This window comes from Adiantum capillus-veneris, chromosome 29 (genome assembly GCF_014529385.1).
Source record: "Adiantum capillus-veneris isolate H3 chromosome 29, ASM1452938v2, whole genome shotgun sequence".
NCBI lineage: Eukaryota > Viridiplantae > Streptophyta > Polypodiopsida > Polypodiales > Pteridaceae > Adiantum > Adiantum capillus-veneris.
The window spans coordinates 134,612,316-134,631,840 of NC_140959.1; positions in this window are offsets into that span (position 1 = coordinate 134,612,316).

Sequence of the window (19,525 nt, forward strand, 5' to 3'; positions counted from 1 at the left end):
AGAGGATCCATGGTGAAGGGATCACTCTAGAAGATGTCCACTCCAACAATGAAGCAGAATATCATGCTCTAATTCATGGCCTTTGTTGGTGCCTCGATAATTCAATTAAGAGATTAAACGCTTTTGGTGACTCCATGCTTTTGGTAGGCAAATGCAAGGTACATGGGCTTGCAAAAATGCTCGTCTCTCTACTAAAATGAGAGAAGCCAAAGCTCTTATGAGGAGATTTAGGGAGGCACAAGTACATCATGTGCCAAGAGACTAGAACAAGGATGCAGACCACCTAGCATCATCAAAGTTAAATGAGTCAATAGTGGGAGCAGTGGCCATCAAACTTCCACTTCAGCAAGGCAAGGAGGACTTAGAAGATATTATACACATTCTGGAGCAAGGAGAGGCTCCTAAACACTTGAATGCAGGGGAAAGGCGATGGTTAGCTAGGAAGGCTACCAGGTATCGCATAGTAAATGATGACTTGTATTGTCTTGGTAAGGATGGTGTGCTTAGGAGAGTGCCTTTGAAGAGTGAAATTGAAGAGATTTTAAAAGCTTGTCACGATGATATGTGTGGAGGACACTTTGCACACGAAGTCACTAGTAGAAAGGTTCTACAAGCTAGGTTTACTTGGCCAAGTCTTCATCGTGATGTCAAATACTGGTGTCAAACATGTGATGAATGTCAGAAAGCAGGACCACGACGGCTCATAGCTGAACCTCAGAACCCAATAAAGGTATGTAGGCCCTTTGAGAAGTGGGGAATTGATGCCATAGGGCCTCTACCACGCACTCAGTCAGGTAAAGAGTACATCATCATGGGAGTAGACTACATGACTAGATGGGCTGAGGCTATGCCGACCAATAGAATTACTGCTAAGGATGTGAGTCAGTTCATCTTTGACCACATATGTTGCCGGTTTGGCACCCCTCTTGAAATACTATCTGATAGAGGACCAGGGTTTAGATCAGACTTGGTAGGAGAACTCATGAAGAAGCTAAATATTCAGCATCAACACTCTACTCCTTACTACCCTCAGTGCAATGGTTTGGTGGAAAAGGTAAATGGAATCATTTGCAAAATTCTCACCAAACAGGTACATGCCAGGCGCCAAGATTGGGACAAACACCTGAATGGAGCTCTATGGGCCTATAGAACCTCCTTTAAAACCACATTAGGGTACACACCCTTTCATTTGGTTTATGGAAAGGAGGCGCTTTTGCCCCTTGAAGTGAAGTTAACAAGTCTTCGAATATTGGGTAGCCAGGTAGGCTCTCAAAAGGAGAAATTACATCAAAGGATCATGGATCTAGAGAGGCTGCAATTGGATCGTGAAGAAGCCATCAACCACTATTCTCAAGAAGCAGAGAAGCGCAGAGAAAAGTTCAACAAAAAGCTAGCATCCAAAGACATCAAAAAGGGATCTTTGGTGCTTCGATATGACAATCGCTTCGACACTCGTAAGGATGGAAAGTTTCTTTTTCGATGGGAAGGCCCGTTCTTGGTCACCAAAAAGTTCAAAAATGGCTCTTACAGACTTCAAGACATTGATGGTAAAGTGCACAAGACCAGGAAAAATCGATGGCGTCTAAAGCCTTATCACATCAGGATAAGGTCAGCTCAAGATCAAAGAAAGTAGGCTAGAGGCATAAATACCCCTAGCCAGGTTTGGGGGGGGCTATGATCCGAGCCTATCACAAATTTTTGTTTATTATATTTTGTTGGTTCTCCTTGCTTCTAGAGGTTTACAATAAAAGAAAGAGTGAGAACAACCTCTTGGAAAAATTAAAAAAATGATTTGATAGGAATTTTTTCTTGACTAGTTCACCGGAGGTGAAAGGTAGAGGGAGAACCTAGTGGTAAAGGGAAGGGAAAATATGTAAATGTGAAAAGAAAAGATATGATGTGGTTGTGGATCCATACACCCATGATTCAAGGGTCATGAGTGGCTCATATCATCATGGATTTGGAGCCATATGATGATTCAAGCGGATGGGACCCAAGTTGAAGACTTGGTAAAGGAAGGAACCAGACACATGATTTTGCTGAATTTTTTTAAAATACTTCCACTCCGATCCAAGAAAAATTGTCTTCATCAAAGTTGTAGCTGATGAGCTGGAAATTCTGACCATATTTTTTTTATAATTTTTGCATCTACAGTCTAAGAGATATGGCCAAAATGGTGGACGCCAATTTTTTCAACTATGGTGGAGACCACCCCCTCTACCTTTACACACACACACCCTTCCTTTTCCACATTGAGACCTTCTCTAAAAATCATCCATTAGTCTTCTCACCCTCCTCTCCTTCCTCCTCTCTCTCAAGCTCAAAAACCCATCAAAATTCCTCTTCTAATCACCTCTCAAGTCATGCGTAATCTTGTTGTAATTCATAAGTTCTCATTCAACCCCTTTCTATTATTACTAGATATGTATTGATTTTATGTAGATTCTTTACATTTTAAAATAAGGAAGCTCTTGGACTCAAGCTATGGAGGAAGGAGTGAAGACAACACAAGTGATGATGGAGCTAATTAGTTGCAAATTGGTCAACAAATCACTTGAAAGGAGCTTCTTCCTTGGTTGAATGTCCCTAATCAAGCTTCATTTGTACAAATTACACTTGGATCTTAACCTCACTCCTAATCACTCTCTTTCCTATATAAAGAGGCCTTCCCCTTTGTAATTTCAAGCCTCCCTCAGCCCCATTGAGTCTTTGTATCACTCACCATGAGCCCATAAGCTCATTCATTCACTCTATTCTTGCACATTCTAGAGTGCAAATTGTTTCATGCTAGTAACCTCTCCCCCTCTTACTTATGTTAATTAAGAGAAATCTTTTATATGTGTGTGAGAGTGCTTGATGTGATCTTGGCTAATCCTTGAGTGGTTGTTTGGTAATCTACATGCTATTTGTGTTGGGAGTGTTTGAAGTCATCCATTCCTTGTACACACACTAAGGTTAGTGCTTCATTCATAGTGATCTCTCTCTCTATCTCTCTCTCTCTCTCTCTCTCTCTCTCTCTCTCTCTCTCTCTCTCTCTCTCTCTCTCTCTCTCTCTCTCTCTTTGTGTAGCGGTCCTAGACCACGCTTCCAAGACTAGGTGGTGCCCTCATCTCATTTCCCTTGTGGCGCAATGGAGTTTTTTTTGGTGTAGAGGCCGCCATTCCAAATTTCCTTCGTCGACGCATCAACCTATCATGCAACCTCAGAGCAAACCAACTGCTCTAGGTGTGTGCTGGAAGACATATCATGCACAACTATATCCCCATGCTCACTTTCGAGCATAGAAAGGAATGATTGCATAATCACTGACGTCTCAGCCTCCTCTGCAATCATCCACTACAAAAATGACCACTCAATCTGCTATGACTCACTAGAGCTCTCATGCTCTAACTCTGTATGCATAGACTCTTGCACAACGTCCTCCTGTCGTGACTCACTAGAGCAAGACCGCTCTACTTGTCTATCCTGCATAGAAGTATCTCGCACAACTTACTCTCTGCTTTGCTCAGTCACTAGCAAAGCATGCATGTCTGACTCTGTCACCTCTCTGTGTGACTGCTCAAGTCATGCCCCAACTGTGTGCACAACGAGCTCACTACTCTGCACTCCATGCAAACCATCCTACAACCCACAAGCAAAAGAGACTCGCCTGCTCTCTCGCTCTCTACCTGGCTGCGTGATCACAGAGACAACACCGTCTCTCCCGTGATCCACATGCAATGGGTAACCTGTACCGCTCCTGGCACCTCTCGCAATCACTAGCGAACCCAAATGCATCACAAAATCTCGCTCTCATAGCGAAATCTGACATCCACAATCTCTAAGCTGACCAATCGAGATCAGACTCACTGTCAAATCTGGTACATAGCGCACATGTCGTAACAAGTAAGATGCACCCCTCGGTAATGACAGTCTCACATCTCCTGCACCTGCTATCGCATGCACCAATCCATCGGTCAAACGTACACTGCCAAGCATCCCGCTAGAATAGCTACAAAACCATTCACGATGCGGCGTGACATGAAACATAGCATCTCCGTCTAGCAACCACTGCGAAGGGAGTGCACTATCCACATGTATAGCATCTCGTGCATAGATCAAGGTAAAAGTGACATCCCCGTCACTAGTATACTCCGACACTACATCTGCATCAACTGTCAAAGCAACTGAGTCCATGGCATCACTAAATACATCTCTAAGACTGCCATGTCTCCTACGATGTCGCATACGACGAAAACAATGCCGTCTAACATGTCCAGAATGACCACAATACCAACATGTCACCTGTCGGCGTGCTCGTGAATGTACATGTCTCACACGAGTCCGTGATGACTCAGATCTATCATACATATCATGTAATCTGTGCCAAAGTGCTCTCCAAGTAGTCTCATACATAACAAGAGCATATACAGATTCCGCAAGGTGCAAAGAGAGCATAGATAGTGCCATATCCTCTAGCTCCTGCCACTGATCGTCAGACAAGCATGAAGGTCTACTTGCATCACCACTCAATGGTCCATGCAACCCACGCTATGTCAATGCGTCAATCATACACTCTCTCCATGCCGCAAAGTCTGACCCATCAAACATGCGCACCTGTGAGAGGTCACAATCTGATCGATCACCTGTCTCTGCCATGAGCACAATGTAGCAAACTAGAAAGCAAAACCACCTCACCAACAACACCTGGAAACTGTCTACAAATATGGCCAGAAACACAATGTAAAACCTGTGAGACACACTCCAAAATAGAGCTCCCGCAATGTCAATACAAGCCTCGCATGCTCTAGTATCACACTGCAATCTGTGAGCTAATCACCAAGCCCACACTGTGCGGTATCGATGCCTACACACGCACAAATCTCCCACCTGCAGAGAACACCGCACGCAAATGCTGAGTGTAACCCGCGATCTCTACCTAGATCGCATAAATGATATACATAAAACTCCTGGGAAAATTTCGCCAGTGTTTTGACGCACAATGGCTATCAACACAAAATAACCATTGTCCTGCAAGCTCAATACAATGAGCAATCAATGCGCATCAAACTACACTCAATATACATGCATAAGCTCTGCAAACCTGTGTCCAACAAATGCTCACAAAGAGTACCACAAGTGATCATGCATGTCATCCATAAGCAACCTCTGCACTTGCTCACAAGATCTACTGCTCACCACATAAGCATACATAGAGCATTACCCGCTCAAACACCATGTATGCAAGCCACAACACTGCAGAAGAACCACAACACTGCAGAAGAACCACTCAACTGCAACTGGCAACACCTGTGGGAGTACTAGACTCAACCTGTACCTGGGAGTCAAACCCGATCTTGTAACACCTCATATGTGCCTGCTACCTGCAGTGTACACGGGTAAGCTGTCTGCAGCAAAGAAAACAACAGAGACCAAAACTGTCATGAAATACAGTCTCTGTGTTTTTAATTTCAGACCCACCTGCACTCTGAATCAGAAACAAATTCCTTCTACAAAGTCGTAGATCTCAAAGCCAGCTCCGTTTTGAACCAAAAAGTTTTGGAATCGGAGCTCTGTAGCTCAAGTTATGAGCAAAACAGTAGACTGTTGTCAAACTGTTAAAAACTGAACGACTTTCTGCTGTGCTTCTTTGAGCTCATAGAAAGGCTCAAACTCACTTTCCACCTCGATGCGTGAGCTGAATGCATCAATCTCACAATGCTTCCATGTCTATGGAAGCTCCAAGCTCCAACCTGTCGCCGATGTAGCCGTTGCAAAGCTTGCCCGAAGAGGGAAAATGATGTACACTGTGGGCTGATCTGTAGAGGAACTCTGATCTGTGAGCACTAGGAAGCTCCTAAGAGCTCTCCTGCAAGCCTCTGTATGGCTGTCCACAAACCTCCTCTATTTCTTTGCTCAGATCTGTCACCTCTCCGCCATAGCTGACGAGTTCATCGCGAAGCCGTCCATCTACGCTCTCACACCTGTCGCTCTCATACCAATTGAAGGGGATCGGGGAGCACCACAGACGGTGAGTGAGAGAGAGAGAAGGAGACACACACAGATATGGGTGGGGAGAATCCAAGAGTGAGCAGTCCCCCTATACACTTATGCTATGTATAAGGTATACAAGTCAGTGGGCGCCCAGACTCTGGGCGGCCAGGCAAGGCACAGACGCCTATACCCCAACAAGTTTTGTATGCAGTTAATGAGCCTTGCTCAACGATCAAAACGTCACCGTGGAGACCAAGTGAGCCGTGCTCCAACATAATCATTGACAACTGCATAAGGAGAACTAAGTTAAAAAAAATAGCAACAAATACCTTGTCTTGGAAGGCTTTAGACAAATATTATGCATGTCCTTATCATCGCATTTGCTTAGACTCTAGTTCTGCATGACTATCAATGCCTCAGCAAATCAAAAAATATGACGATAGAGAGGTCCATGAGGCAATCCGCGTCCCATAGGTACTGTCTCCGGCACCATGGCTGAGAGTAACATAAGTATATGCACCTAGATTGCCGGAGTTTCTGTGTAATAGGCTTGGCATGCTGATGGATGCACAGGTAGCTGCTGAATACCCCTGCTTGCTGGCCTGAGTTTGCATAATTTATCAAAACCAAGCCCATGGCCATTGGGAGGTAGTTTGTCCTAGGGCACTAGCCTTAAGAGAGGAGGGTGCCCAAAGTAGGGCACTGAAAAATATAACATAAAAAAAAACCTTAGAACTGCCTCGCTATGGTGTGTTGTTGCAGCCGATTGCGCGCAGGAGATAAAGACTTGACAATGGTATGCGTTGCTCGGCTCAACGCGCTCATGAATCGAGTTTTTCTCCTCAGCCCGGCACGCATCTTCCGAGCCTGTCACCCTCGCCGATTTTTTGAGGCCTAAAAACTTCTCCGTCCCGAAACAGGTGTCGTTTCCCGCGGACTCGACCTATTGCTTGCATGCTCCATGCAAACATGCAAATTCCCGCTCGACCCTATCCTCCAAATCCGAGAGAGCTAGAGATCACGAGGGAGAGGGAGAAAGAGAGAGATCCATGCCTAGAGGGGGAGAGAGCTGCATGCCTTCTCCTCCTCCACGACTCCACACTTCCTCCTCCTATCCACCTTGCTCTGATACCAGCGAAAGGCCGAGGGGAGACAGAACTCTGGATCCTCCTCCCAGCCAACCTATTATAGGAGAGCACATGGCCCTTTGCCCTAAACGGATGCCCTATCCACACCTTCAGTCCGGCCGTTGGTCTAAGTCCTTGACTCCCCTAGGTCGGGCCCTGCCCTCTAGCCCTTGGCCTGATAGCATGTGGCCCTAACTGAACCATCCTTTGGAAACTTTGAACAGTGCATCTTACCCAAAATACAGCCTTCACAAACATGTTTGACAAGTGCTTCAAGAGGAGGCAAAGAAGCAGCCATATTAGATTTTTGCAAATGTAGCAAACTGGTAAAATTCAGATGACCAAAACGTGCATGCCAAAGTTTTGCATCTGAAATAGCCATTGAATCTGCAACTGCATTTTCAAAATTTTTTCCACACTTGTCATACAAAGTGAGCTTATAAAGCCCACGACACAAAAGCCCCGATGCAACAATTTCATCACCAAAACTAAGATCATGAATTGTATATCTATCATCCACAAATTTGACTACAAGTTCAAGTCTAGCAAGTGCAGACACAGACAAAAGATTCTTCTTGATCACAGGTACATAAAGTGCATCAACAAGTGTGAAAGAGCTTCCATTTGCAACAGTAAGCACAATCTTTCCAACTCCCTGAACTAGATAAGAGGCATTGTTGGCACAAGTGACTGAATTCCCATGAGGGACAGACTCAAGAGAGGTGAACAGTTCATGATGTGAGGTAATGTGCTTTGTAGTACCACTGTGGAAATACCACACATGGGAATCTGCAGCGACTAACATGCATGCATTATGGACAGCAAGATTGTAAGTGCACTCTACACTAAAAAACCATTCTGCATCAACATCAACATTACAGTCTCCTTCCACAAAAGACTCAACAATGGCTGCATTTGTAGTGGAACCAGTTTAAAGTGGAACCACCCTTTTTCTTCTTAGCCTCTTTGTCCTTCAACTTAGGACACTACTTGATCAAGTGATCATTAGCTTTACAATAATGGCAACGCATCTTCTTTTTTCCCTTACCACCAGAATTGCTAGAGGAAGTGCTGCCAGCATAAGCATTGGGAACATAAGTTTGGCCACTTGTAGCAGAACCATAAGAAGTGGCTGCACTGTTGTTACCACCCTTTCTTTGAGAAGCAATAAAAGCATGTTCAATGGCATGCTGTCTAGTCTTGTTTTTTCTAGAAAGTGACTCTTGCAACAGCAATGTGCATAATGCATCAAACTTGACAACTTCAAGATTTCCTTGGGTCATAAGTCTCCAAGAACTAGAAAAAGTCTCATAAGAATCTGGTACGGCATCAAGAACAGTATGCAAAAGGAAACTGTCTAAAATGACTTCACCGGCAAAAGTAAGTTTCTCATTGATATCCTTGACACCAGCAAGGAAAGTGTCCATATCATCTTCCATAGCATAATCTTTGATTCCAGCTCTTTACGCAGCAAAGAAATTTTAGCCTCATTACGACTTGCATAAAGAACAACGAAAATATCCCAAGCCACTTTTGCAGATTTTGTTGAACTAATGTGAAGGAACAATGGTGCGCTTCAGAGACAACACAATCAATGCATGAGACGGTGCATCCTTTACATCCAACGATATTGCTCTATCATAGGAAAAACAAATCTAATAGCAGCAAGACCTGCCACATCCTCAACATCGCCTGCATCCTCAAAACGAGGACGTACATCAATGCCCTACACAATAATCAAGACGCCCTTTGACACAAGAACATGTTGCATCATGTAAGCCCACATAGGGTAATTGTCCCCATCCAATCTGTCCTCAACAGCAAACATCTTAAACACATATGTGTTGTTGTTAGCCATGGTAAATGTTACACCTGATGTGAAAACTTCCTAAAAATAGGAGAAATAAAGTGGGAACAACACGTGTTGTAAGGCACCTGTTATGCAGAAAACGGCACTCACAGAAATTCTACACAAAATGACAAAATAGCATGTGCAATATTTACTGTCTGTAGTAGTGGAAATGGAGGCCGAAATGAGCTCGAATCAAAAATCTGGGCAAACTGAACTCTATGAGCCAGCCCAAAAATTTTGGCGACCTGCAAACGCTTGGCAAAGATCACAGAAACTGGAGAGAGTGAGCAGACGTGTGCTGGAGCTGCTGGCAACCGAGCCCGAGAGGACGCAACCTACTCTGATACCAATTGTTGGAATTAGGGTTGCAGAGAAATGCACATAGCTTGGAGAAGATGAAGGAAGCTCAAGGCACACAATAGAGAGTGTTTTACTTAGTGTGCAATGGAAAGATGGATAGCCCTAGAGTGATGGGCATATATACAATGCACGTGGGAAAAAACCTCCTAAAGAGGTAAAAAATTCCCCGGCGGCCCTAGTGTTTTCACACACATCACTACCACATGTATATGGTAATAGATTTGAAGTTTGAATATAATAAATTTTTAGTGACTTTTTGATTCTTTGTTATGTACCATTAATCATTTTAGAATTAACTAAATTCCACAAAAGTATGGCACATTTCATATAGGCTAGGCCACCCCTTTATATAGAATAAAAGCCTTCTGATTTCCCAAATGCAAGAATCTTTTCATTTTCTACACCCTTCACTTTTTCATTTTAGATGGAGTTTGTATTTTTCCAGATTGTGGAGACCTAATCCCTTTAGAAAACTACAAATCTACATTTGTTCTAGCTACTCAGTCCAAAAACCCAAAAACACATTCATTTCTCAGATTCTATCTAAATCTTTGAATCCTTAAGGAAAAGAACCCTCCCCCTGCCTCATCCACATGGAGCTTTGCCACCTCCCTATCTCCATCTTCACCACCCATCGCCTTCACACAGACGGTTTCTCTCTGTGTTTTCACCATCATGCTCGTACATATCAATTATCTCTCTAGCTGTGCCCTTAGATTGGGCCATGGCTCTCAACCACGCCCTCAAACCCGCAAAGGCTCTCTGTTTCTTCCACCACAAAGCAGAGTTTGTACCTAATCAGGATGCCTAGCATCATATCCTTACAAAGCCACTAGAAATTGTTGATGAAGCACCATTGCCAATGACCCCCTAGATCTAGATAACTTCGATAGCAAAATAAACTCTCTGTCTCTATCCACCTTGGTCTTGATACACAAAATTGAGATGACCGCGATAGCCAAAAAATCTTCTTTGTCTCTGTCGGTCTTGGCCATGACACGCGTCACCCCTCTCTCTCTCTCTCTCTCTCTCTCTCTCTCTCTCTCTCTCTCTCTCTCTCTCTCTCTCGCTCGTGCACGTGTCATTTCCTCCCATTTTCTCCTCAAAGCCCTCAAGGCATCTCTGTACCTTACTATCCAAACAAATGGGTTCAAAATTGTGCAAACTTACTCACTTTGAAATTAAGACATTTGGTGAAGGGTTTTGATTTTTTATTGTATCTAATAAGAACCATAAAAATACAAAGCTCATTTTAGTCAAGGCAAGAAAAGTGAGGCAAAATAAGGCAATGCCCCTTGTGCATGCCAAAAATGAGTTAATGCGAAATTTTCATTTCATATTGCAAAAAACAAAATATTGCCAAATTCACAATTGCGACTATATGATTTGTTGGATGGTTCGAAGGTTGGACGTTGGTAGTTTTATATTGTAAATGTGAAACCAAACATCCTTCTAAAGTATATTTTTAAATCTCTCTCTCTTCACCAAAGTTGTCTCGTCAAATACATTAACTAGTTATGAAAAAAATATCTTCAATATATTTGAATGATTTTTTGTGAAAGAGTACTTTTATATAGTGACATGCATGATTCTTAAAGCTCCAATCTCCCTCCATGGTTTGAAGGTTGGACGTTGGTAGTTTTATATTGTAAATGTGAAACCAAACATCCTTCTAAAGTAGATTTTTAAATCTCTCTCTCTTCACCAAAGTCGTCTCGTCAAATACATTAACTAGTTATGAAAAAAATATCTTCAATATATTTGAATGATTTTTTGTGAAAGAGTACTTTTATATAGTGACATGCATGATTCTTTAAGGCTCCAATCTCCCTCCATGGCAGATGAGATGGAGCAAGATGTATTGTAAGGAGACATGCTTTTAGATCCCTTTTTAAGAGGTTCTCTGAAAATGCATACACAAACAATTAATAGCTCAAAGTCTTTTTAAATGTGTATTTCTAAGCTTTCTAAGTGACTTTTCAATTAAAATTATAATTAACCATTTCTGGTTTTTGTACCTTAATTGTTATGGATAAAGTCTGTGCACTTTTAATCATAAATAGCAATTAATAGCTTAAATTTTGTAAATCTACCCCTACATGAAGGGCTAATTAAAATATTTCATTTAAACACTTCTCTCTCTCTCTCTCTCTCTCTCTCTCTCTCTCTCTCTCACAGATTATTAGCATGTGAGTTTTAACCTTTTTTTAAAAAAATTGAACTCTCGTGAACCCTCAATAGTCACTTTTTTGCCTTTTGAAGGCCCATGTGAAGACTTCACCTTGTTGTAAACAATGCATTATATGAGTGATCTTGGACATAGCCATATCCCGTGACCCATATCATGCTACATTCACTAGTCAGTGCATTTGAGAAGATAATATTTTGAAACTTTGAGGGCCTTTGTCACTTGCTAACTTTGCCTGTTTGTTTCGTACGATGTACAACCAACTCACTATGACAATCATCTATGCCATGACCATGTCACTCTATAGTTAATGTATTTTAGGAGATGAATTGTGTGTGTATGTGTGTGTGTGTGTGTGAGAGAGAGAGAGAGAGAGAGAAAGAGGTTAACAAAGTGTGACAGAGATATATGTAATTTTTTTTTCTTCTTAAAAATCATTGATTTAAGAAAAAAATTAACATATAGGTGTAATATGCATAAGAAATAAAAAAACAATCTCATGAAATGTCTTTTAGGAGGTTACTTAAATAAAAAGATTCTTTCACAAATGAAAATTTTGCAATATTTCACATCATGGGATCAAACTTCCATGAATGGACATCTTTTTTAAGCGGTCCAAATAAACAAAAACAAAAAGAATAGAAGAAATCAAGAGAGCTTTTAATGAAGGACCAAATTGCAGTGATGAAAAGACTCATTCATAATCTAAAAAGAAAATATAATCTTTCAAACGCTTTCATTTTCAACACAAGAAGACACATGTCCACCATCCACAACTCTGCATCAATGGCTCAGAAATTGTATTGTTTCTCCACCACCCCTGGCCTTTTTCAGGCAAAAAACAAGGCCATTGAACTTGTTGGCATTGCCTCCGTTGCAAGGAGTGGTACTTTTGAGGCTCATATAATTTTTCAAAATAGAAAGTTGATTACTATTTTTAGCTCTCTCTCTCTCTCCCTCTCTCTCTCTCTCTCTCTCTCTCTCTCTCTCTCTCTCTCTCTCTCTCTCGGGGGATGCACTATGTAATCATGTTAATGTATAACGTGAGTTCGAAAGGATGGGTTTTAAAATGCAAAATTTCTAGGCAATTTAACACAGATACATTAAAATAAGGGGTTTTTATATTCAATTCTAGAAAATATTCCTAAAATAAGGGGTCATTTTATTCATTCAGATATGTTAAAAGAGGGGTTTTTTTAATACCCCACAAATGCACGTTATATAGGGAGTACTGGAGGGGTGAACCCCCCGAGATCTCTCTCTCTCTCTCTCTCTCTCTCTCTCTCTCTCTCTCTCTCTCTCTCTCTCTCTCTCTCTCTCTCTCTCTATTTCTAGTGCAGCCATTTTTTGACCTAGTAGACGGTAGTTCACTCTTTTGATCGTAACTTCTTCATCCAAACTCCGATTTGGGTGATCTATAACCTCAATCAAAGAGAACGACGCTCTCTACGCATTGTTGTGAAGGTAGAAATTTTTAGAGTTATGGAAGGCATTTCTATAATAGCATTTCAGAAGTGAACAGGTTCAGGAAAGTTGACTCTCATCTCTTATTTTACATACAATGTCTTCCGGCACTCGCAAGGGTTCTTCTTCTTCAACAAGGTCCACAACCATTATAGAAAATGATCCAAAATCTCCTAAGTGTGGAGATATCAACACAACCACTCAACCAACGACATCAAAAACCATGATGATGGCATACTTGGTATCTTTGTGCGAGACCATAAACAAACAAGGTGAAGACTTACAGGCACTGGCAATGGAGAATGGCACGTTAAGGGTTCTTGTGGTTGAGAATGAGAATCTCAAGAGGACACGTGAGATGCAAACAACACGTTTGATGCAACTTGAAGAGGAAGTCAAGAAATATAAATGTTCTCTTGTGGACTTGAATGCTTTGAAGGAGCTCAAAGTAGAGCATGACCATGTATTGAAAGAAGATAAATTTGACACCATGAGCTGGGATGTATGCGACATGAAAAATGTAAGCACAAACAAATATTGGGTTGATGTATGTGGTAGCAATGTGGTTCCTAATTCCTCCCTCATGCAAGCTATGGTTCAAACAAATAACGTTGAGAATGTGGATATGGAAGACTTGAAGAAACGGGAGCGACATTCCAAGAACATTGTTATTCGTGGAATTCCCAAAGAGAAGTTAGAGATGCCTTCTTCTCTTGCCATTGTTATTGAATATTTCTTTAAAATCCACTTTGGCATGTCCGGAGTTATGGTCTATGGAGCACATAGAGTGGGTAAGCAATGAGATCCTCGCTCGGGAGAAGACCAATCATATACACCATGCCAAATGAGACCAAACGAAAGATTATCCTTGATAATAGTTGTATCTATTTGAGGAATACAAAATGCTTTGTATGTGAAGATCGTACTATTAAGCAACAAAATATGTAGTGTAAGGCATATGAGGAAAATAATAAGAAAACCAAGGACATCTCCTACAAAGAAAATGTGCCCAAGGAGGAGGCACGTTCCTCGAGAAAATAGGGATGCGTGACCCATGAGGCCGAGTTACAATTGAGAATATGATTTTGGAATTGCAATGGACATTGATGAAATAACAAGCAAAGATGATGTTGTACTTATTGTTGAAACTTGGAAGCATGATACACAAATTAAGAATAAACGCCTTGGAGGATTATAATGTACATTCATTCATGTGGTCAAAAGCGCAATGAAAAGGGCAAGGAGGGGTATCATGTATGGCTAAGAAAGGATTGGAAGATTTTGTATCAATTGTGAATGATAACAAGTACAAACGTTATGTATGTATGAAAATTATGACACCCAAAAGAGCACCCATTTTTGTAGCTGGTTGCAATATTCCTCATCATTTTTCCTTTTATGCTTTCATGGATAGAGATCAGTCATTTTTTATTTAGAAGAGGACATTGCTTATTTCAAAACCGAAGGTGATGTTATTGTATTTGGAGTTATGAATAATCGCACAAAAACATTGCAACATGATACTCAACAATTTGATATGCAACACATTTCATGGGGAGTTGGAGGAATCTCACTCGTATGATCGTACTTCAATGGATGAGAAAGATCGGGATCACTATGAGAAGTTACTTTTACACATGTGTAATAGCACGGGTATGCTCATTGCCAATGGTGTATCTTTGTGGAGTGGAACCAATGGATTTGTAATGCAGGAAACATCAAGTGTTGGGTTCTCAAGAAGTACCTTTTTGATGCATTGGTGACACAAGTTCTTGTTTATGAAGGGATGGGCCCCTAATAATTTATTTCCCAAGCTTAAAAATAAGGGAGGGGGGTTATCATATTTATGGGGGGTCTGAAAACTTACCGGGGTTGATTACTTGTAATGATTGGTCACCGGTGTGCACTAGAACTCGAATGAGTTTTGGGAAAGTTTTTTATCAAGTCACATATCAAATTTTGTATCATTCTGGTCATAGATAAGGGTTGATTTGGAGCAGGTCAAGGGTTGATTTACACCATATTCAGATGGGTCAAAATTGGATGAGGAGCCAGAGTGCACGCTGATCGGGCACATAGTTTGAAAGTAAAACTAAGACACATTGAGGGTACATCTAATTATCAACAGAAGTGGTTCCTTAGTACGTTTCCAATCACTATGCTAGACAAAATCTTTGACTAGTTCTACTCAATTAGATCATGTGAGACCTAAATTTTATATGTAAGATGGGGGTATGATAGTTTTCTTCATTGATTGTCATATAAACATAAAAAGGGGGGTTATATTCCCTAATATGAGTTGTATATAGGGGTTTGATCAAAGTTTTCCGCTCACAGGTGTGGCGACCCATGTTGTATACAGAGCGAATCCCCTGGGGTCAAAACCCCTCACATCGACTTCCTATAATTTCATCGGAATCAAGCAAAAAATTTCAAAGAACGCATAAAAGCATGAGATGCAAGACATAAATAATTGGTTTGGGAGATGGGAAGCATTACACTTGCTACATGATGCTTCAATTGACTCCCAAGTGATGAATGAAGCTTTTCTACAACTCCAATGTATTACAGCTTGGGAGAAATCCGGTGGGTCATGCTTCATACATTACACCACCCATATTGCCCCCAGCTACAAAACCATGTTCTTCTCGCTAAAAGAAAAAACCGTACTCACACCTACATGCTTGAACCTATCCCCTTGTCGATGATACGCACTATCGCAGCCATTCGGCTTAGCTCCCATTCCCTTCGATGCGAGACATGGCGTTAGGGCAATGGAGTTTAGTCCAATCGACTTTGCACGTTATGCTCACTGCAAGTTCGAGAGTCTGAGTACAACACACTACTAGAGTGCTCAACTTTTGGCCAGATTGGAACTTGCTTCTCTCACATTTTCAGCCATGACTTAACCTACACACTTTCCTCTCCCAGCCACATTGTGGGCTCTCCATTCCGACCCTCATCACCACAATTTTGGAGCATCGAGAGTAACTCATCATCCATACACATACTACATTACATGTAACTTTGGTCCCATAGCTCCTATTCGACATCTGAGGACGATAATAAAATCCATCTATCATACACACACATACACCTTGTCAAATGTTGTAGTGGCTAATGTTTAATAGTCAAGAGAAGAGAGGAAAAAAAATAGCTAGAAGCATTTGGAGCCACCTTAAGCCTCAGCGGTACCAAGGAAAGCCAAAATCTAAAATTGGTATGCCTTTTTGGCCTGCTAAAGGCCTTAGTATCATATGGGTGAAGGTTATTCAAATCTATTTCTGAGACATGTGTCCTCAAGAGAGCTTAAAAGTCTTTAAGAGAAAGAAATATTGTCCCTTTCAAATGCTATTTCCCAAAGATATATTCATTTTCTTTGTATGTTGAAAAAGACTAGTATTCATAGTGTACTGTGTGATCCCATTCAATAATGTTTTTGTAATATTTTGATTGTAAAGAGGACTTCACAAAGATTTATTTAATTAAATTATCTTATTATTTTCTATGTTTATTAAATCTATCTTTTTTATAAAAATATCATAATATAATTTTGTTTGGTGTTTCAATGTATCTTTTTATTTTTATTTTGTTTTCAAATAATGATGTGCAATGTGCACCTTTCACCTCATTATTTAAGTGGGGCTTTTCTTAATATATAAACCCTTTGTGATTATGTATGTATAATTTATGTATAATGGATAATATAATGTATGTATACCAAATAATAATAATAATATATATATTAATTAATGATAATGTTCAATGTGCACCTTTTACTGTATTATATAAGTGGAGCCTTTGTATAATGGATAATATAATTTTATATTAAAAAACTCAACAAAAATTACATGTGATTGTAGCCCCTCATAAACTTACTCTCCATAAATCTCATTGTGGCCTTAACTTAGAGGCCTCACCTTGTTTTGGCATGCTTGAAAAAGACTTTAGAGAACAAAAGATTAAACAATATATCCATAGGATCGAGTTTGATCTCATGATGTGAGGACCAGTGTTCGAAAAATGTGTGCCTAAGTTTAGCCTTGAGCTAGTTGAAAATCAAGATTATCCGGTTGCAAAGGATGGTAAAGGGAAAGAAAAAACGATAAAATATACCAAAAAATAGTTCAAACATCTTGCAATTTTGGAACCTTCTACTAATATTTCTAGTTTGCATCTATATAAGGAGGAAACTCGTCGCTTACGCGAAAAGAAACACTATGTGAGATATTGATAAAGGGTCCTTTCATTTAAGGATCATTTTAAAAAAAATCATTTTACTAAATTATTTTACTATTTTTTATACTTATAAAATCTATCGTAACTTATAATTCGAAAGAATTAAAATATTCTTTTGTTTTAATTTTTAATGTATCTTTTTATTTTACTTCCTTCTTAATTTATTTTGTTTCAAAATGTTGATATGCAATGTGCACATTTTACCTTATTATTTAAGTGGGGCCCTTCGTAATATATATAAGCCATTTGTGAGTAGGGGGTACCGGCTAGAAGAAAATTAAAAAGGGGTCCATTAGTGGAGATTACGAGAAAATTCGTGAGGAGATTTAGAGTAGAGGAGTGAGAATGGGGAGGCATGCCACATGGAGGCCATGCCTCCCACTTATGGATCTCTCTCTCTCTCTCTCTCTCTCTCTCTCTCTCTCTCTCTCTCTCGCACTCTAGCTCTTGCGTCCTTCCGCAACGTAGGCATAGTGGAGATGACGTAGGGGGACTGCTCCATAGGTGCAAATCCATGAATGGCAGGGGAATTCGAAGCTTATACAAGCTCGCAAGGGAAGGCGGATTTGCAGACTTGCAGGGACCCGTTGAGAGATAGGGAAGGGCAACACACAGGTGGGAGAAGGTTTTTGCGACAAAAGCAAGAGGTGAGAGCTAGTCGATGAGGGCAGAAGGAATCTTGAAGGCGTCTTTTGATTAATGTATTTTATTTTAGTCGAGCCACTTTTAAAATAGACGATACAATTTTATATTAGAACAAAACAAAAATTACATATGATTGTAAGCACTTATTTAAACTTACTCTCCCTCGTCCCCCCTTAATATAGCAGGCCTTCGTGTCTCTTCACCTTGTTTGCCTAAGAAACAAGTAGGTCCAAATTGAATGCAAACACTTTGGAATAAAAACATGGAAAAATCATCTCAAGCAATACTATTGCAAGCTAATAATTTGTTAGTCAAAGTTTCTATAAAAGTACCACCCAATAGTCATTGACTAGCAACCTCATCAACATGAATACTCTCACAAGAATTCAAGGTGCATATTGTAGAGGTGATTACATCCAGAAAGGGGCACTTTGATTTTCATCTTGTGAAACTAGTCTAGAGCTTCAACCCACTCCAAGAGATCACATTCTAGGCATGGAGCTCATCCTTTTTTTTCTAGCTTTGGTAGATATGCCACATTTGGTAATACATATCGCCCACGGTAACGTTGATGCATTCCGGATTTCCCTTAACCAGCATTCCTGAGGCGGGCAATTCTATCTTCAAGCACAAAAGGTATGTCTATGCTAGTGCTAGAGCAATTCTATCTTCAAGCACAAAAGGTATGTCTATGCTAGTGCTAGAGCTGATTCAAGATGAAATAGTGTTAAAGTTGCAAGGGTTGAGGTCATTAGTGATGGTCCAATCTATGATCAATTTTTTTTGAAAGATAAAGTCGACACTACGACCGGATAATCTCTAGAGAGTTGAGCAAGTGTGAAGAGTAACCACTATTTAAGGTATGCGGCAACCCGAAGGACAAACAAATAAAAGGCTACACTAGAGAAGAAATTTCAATCATCTCGAGATAGCCGCTGGTGAAAATATTGCAAGGCACTATAAAGTTGTAGAAGGAAGCCGCTCAAGAGCAATTGGGAGAGTGAGTGTCGAGGTTTCAACCTTCAAGTGTCAAAGCTCTTGTTTGCAGGAACGGGCTCTAACCTAAAAGATATTAATTTTCAAATTTAAAAGCTTTTCAATGGTCTGGAATCATGGGTGCCCATGAGCCGGAAGGGGCGCGGGGGAGGGCGAGCATACTGTCCTTTGCAAGCTGTTCGAGAGATCTTCCTCCCTGTTTGGCTTCTCAGCCCTCCCCAAATAGCCTCGAGCTGCCCCGATGTTATCCTCAAAAGCTGCTTTCCTCCTCAATCTGCCTCTGAACTTGTCGTTTTCCTCCCTTCAAGCTTGCCGCCCTGCAGCACACCATTCAGAGCACCGGTCTCCTCCTGTCCGACCCTCTCTCTCTCTCTCTCTCTCTCTCTCTCTCCCCAATGGCGAGCTCCCTCGTCGAATTCCCATCTGCAGTGCGGGTCCTCCCCTTTCTCTTGCCCCGAGTGGCTTCGAGAATATCCTTCTCAGCATGGTAACCCAGATTGCGAAGGTTGAAAGAGAAAGAGAGGCAGCCGGCAACAAGTCATGATGGAGGTGTGGAGGAATGCAATAGACGATGGCTTCCATCACAAAAAGGGCTCACAGTTTTGGGTGATGAGGGGCGACCACCTGGTGATGAGAAGAGAGTGAGTCGAGCCTGGTGCAGGCAGAGCCAAGAGGAGAAAG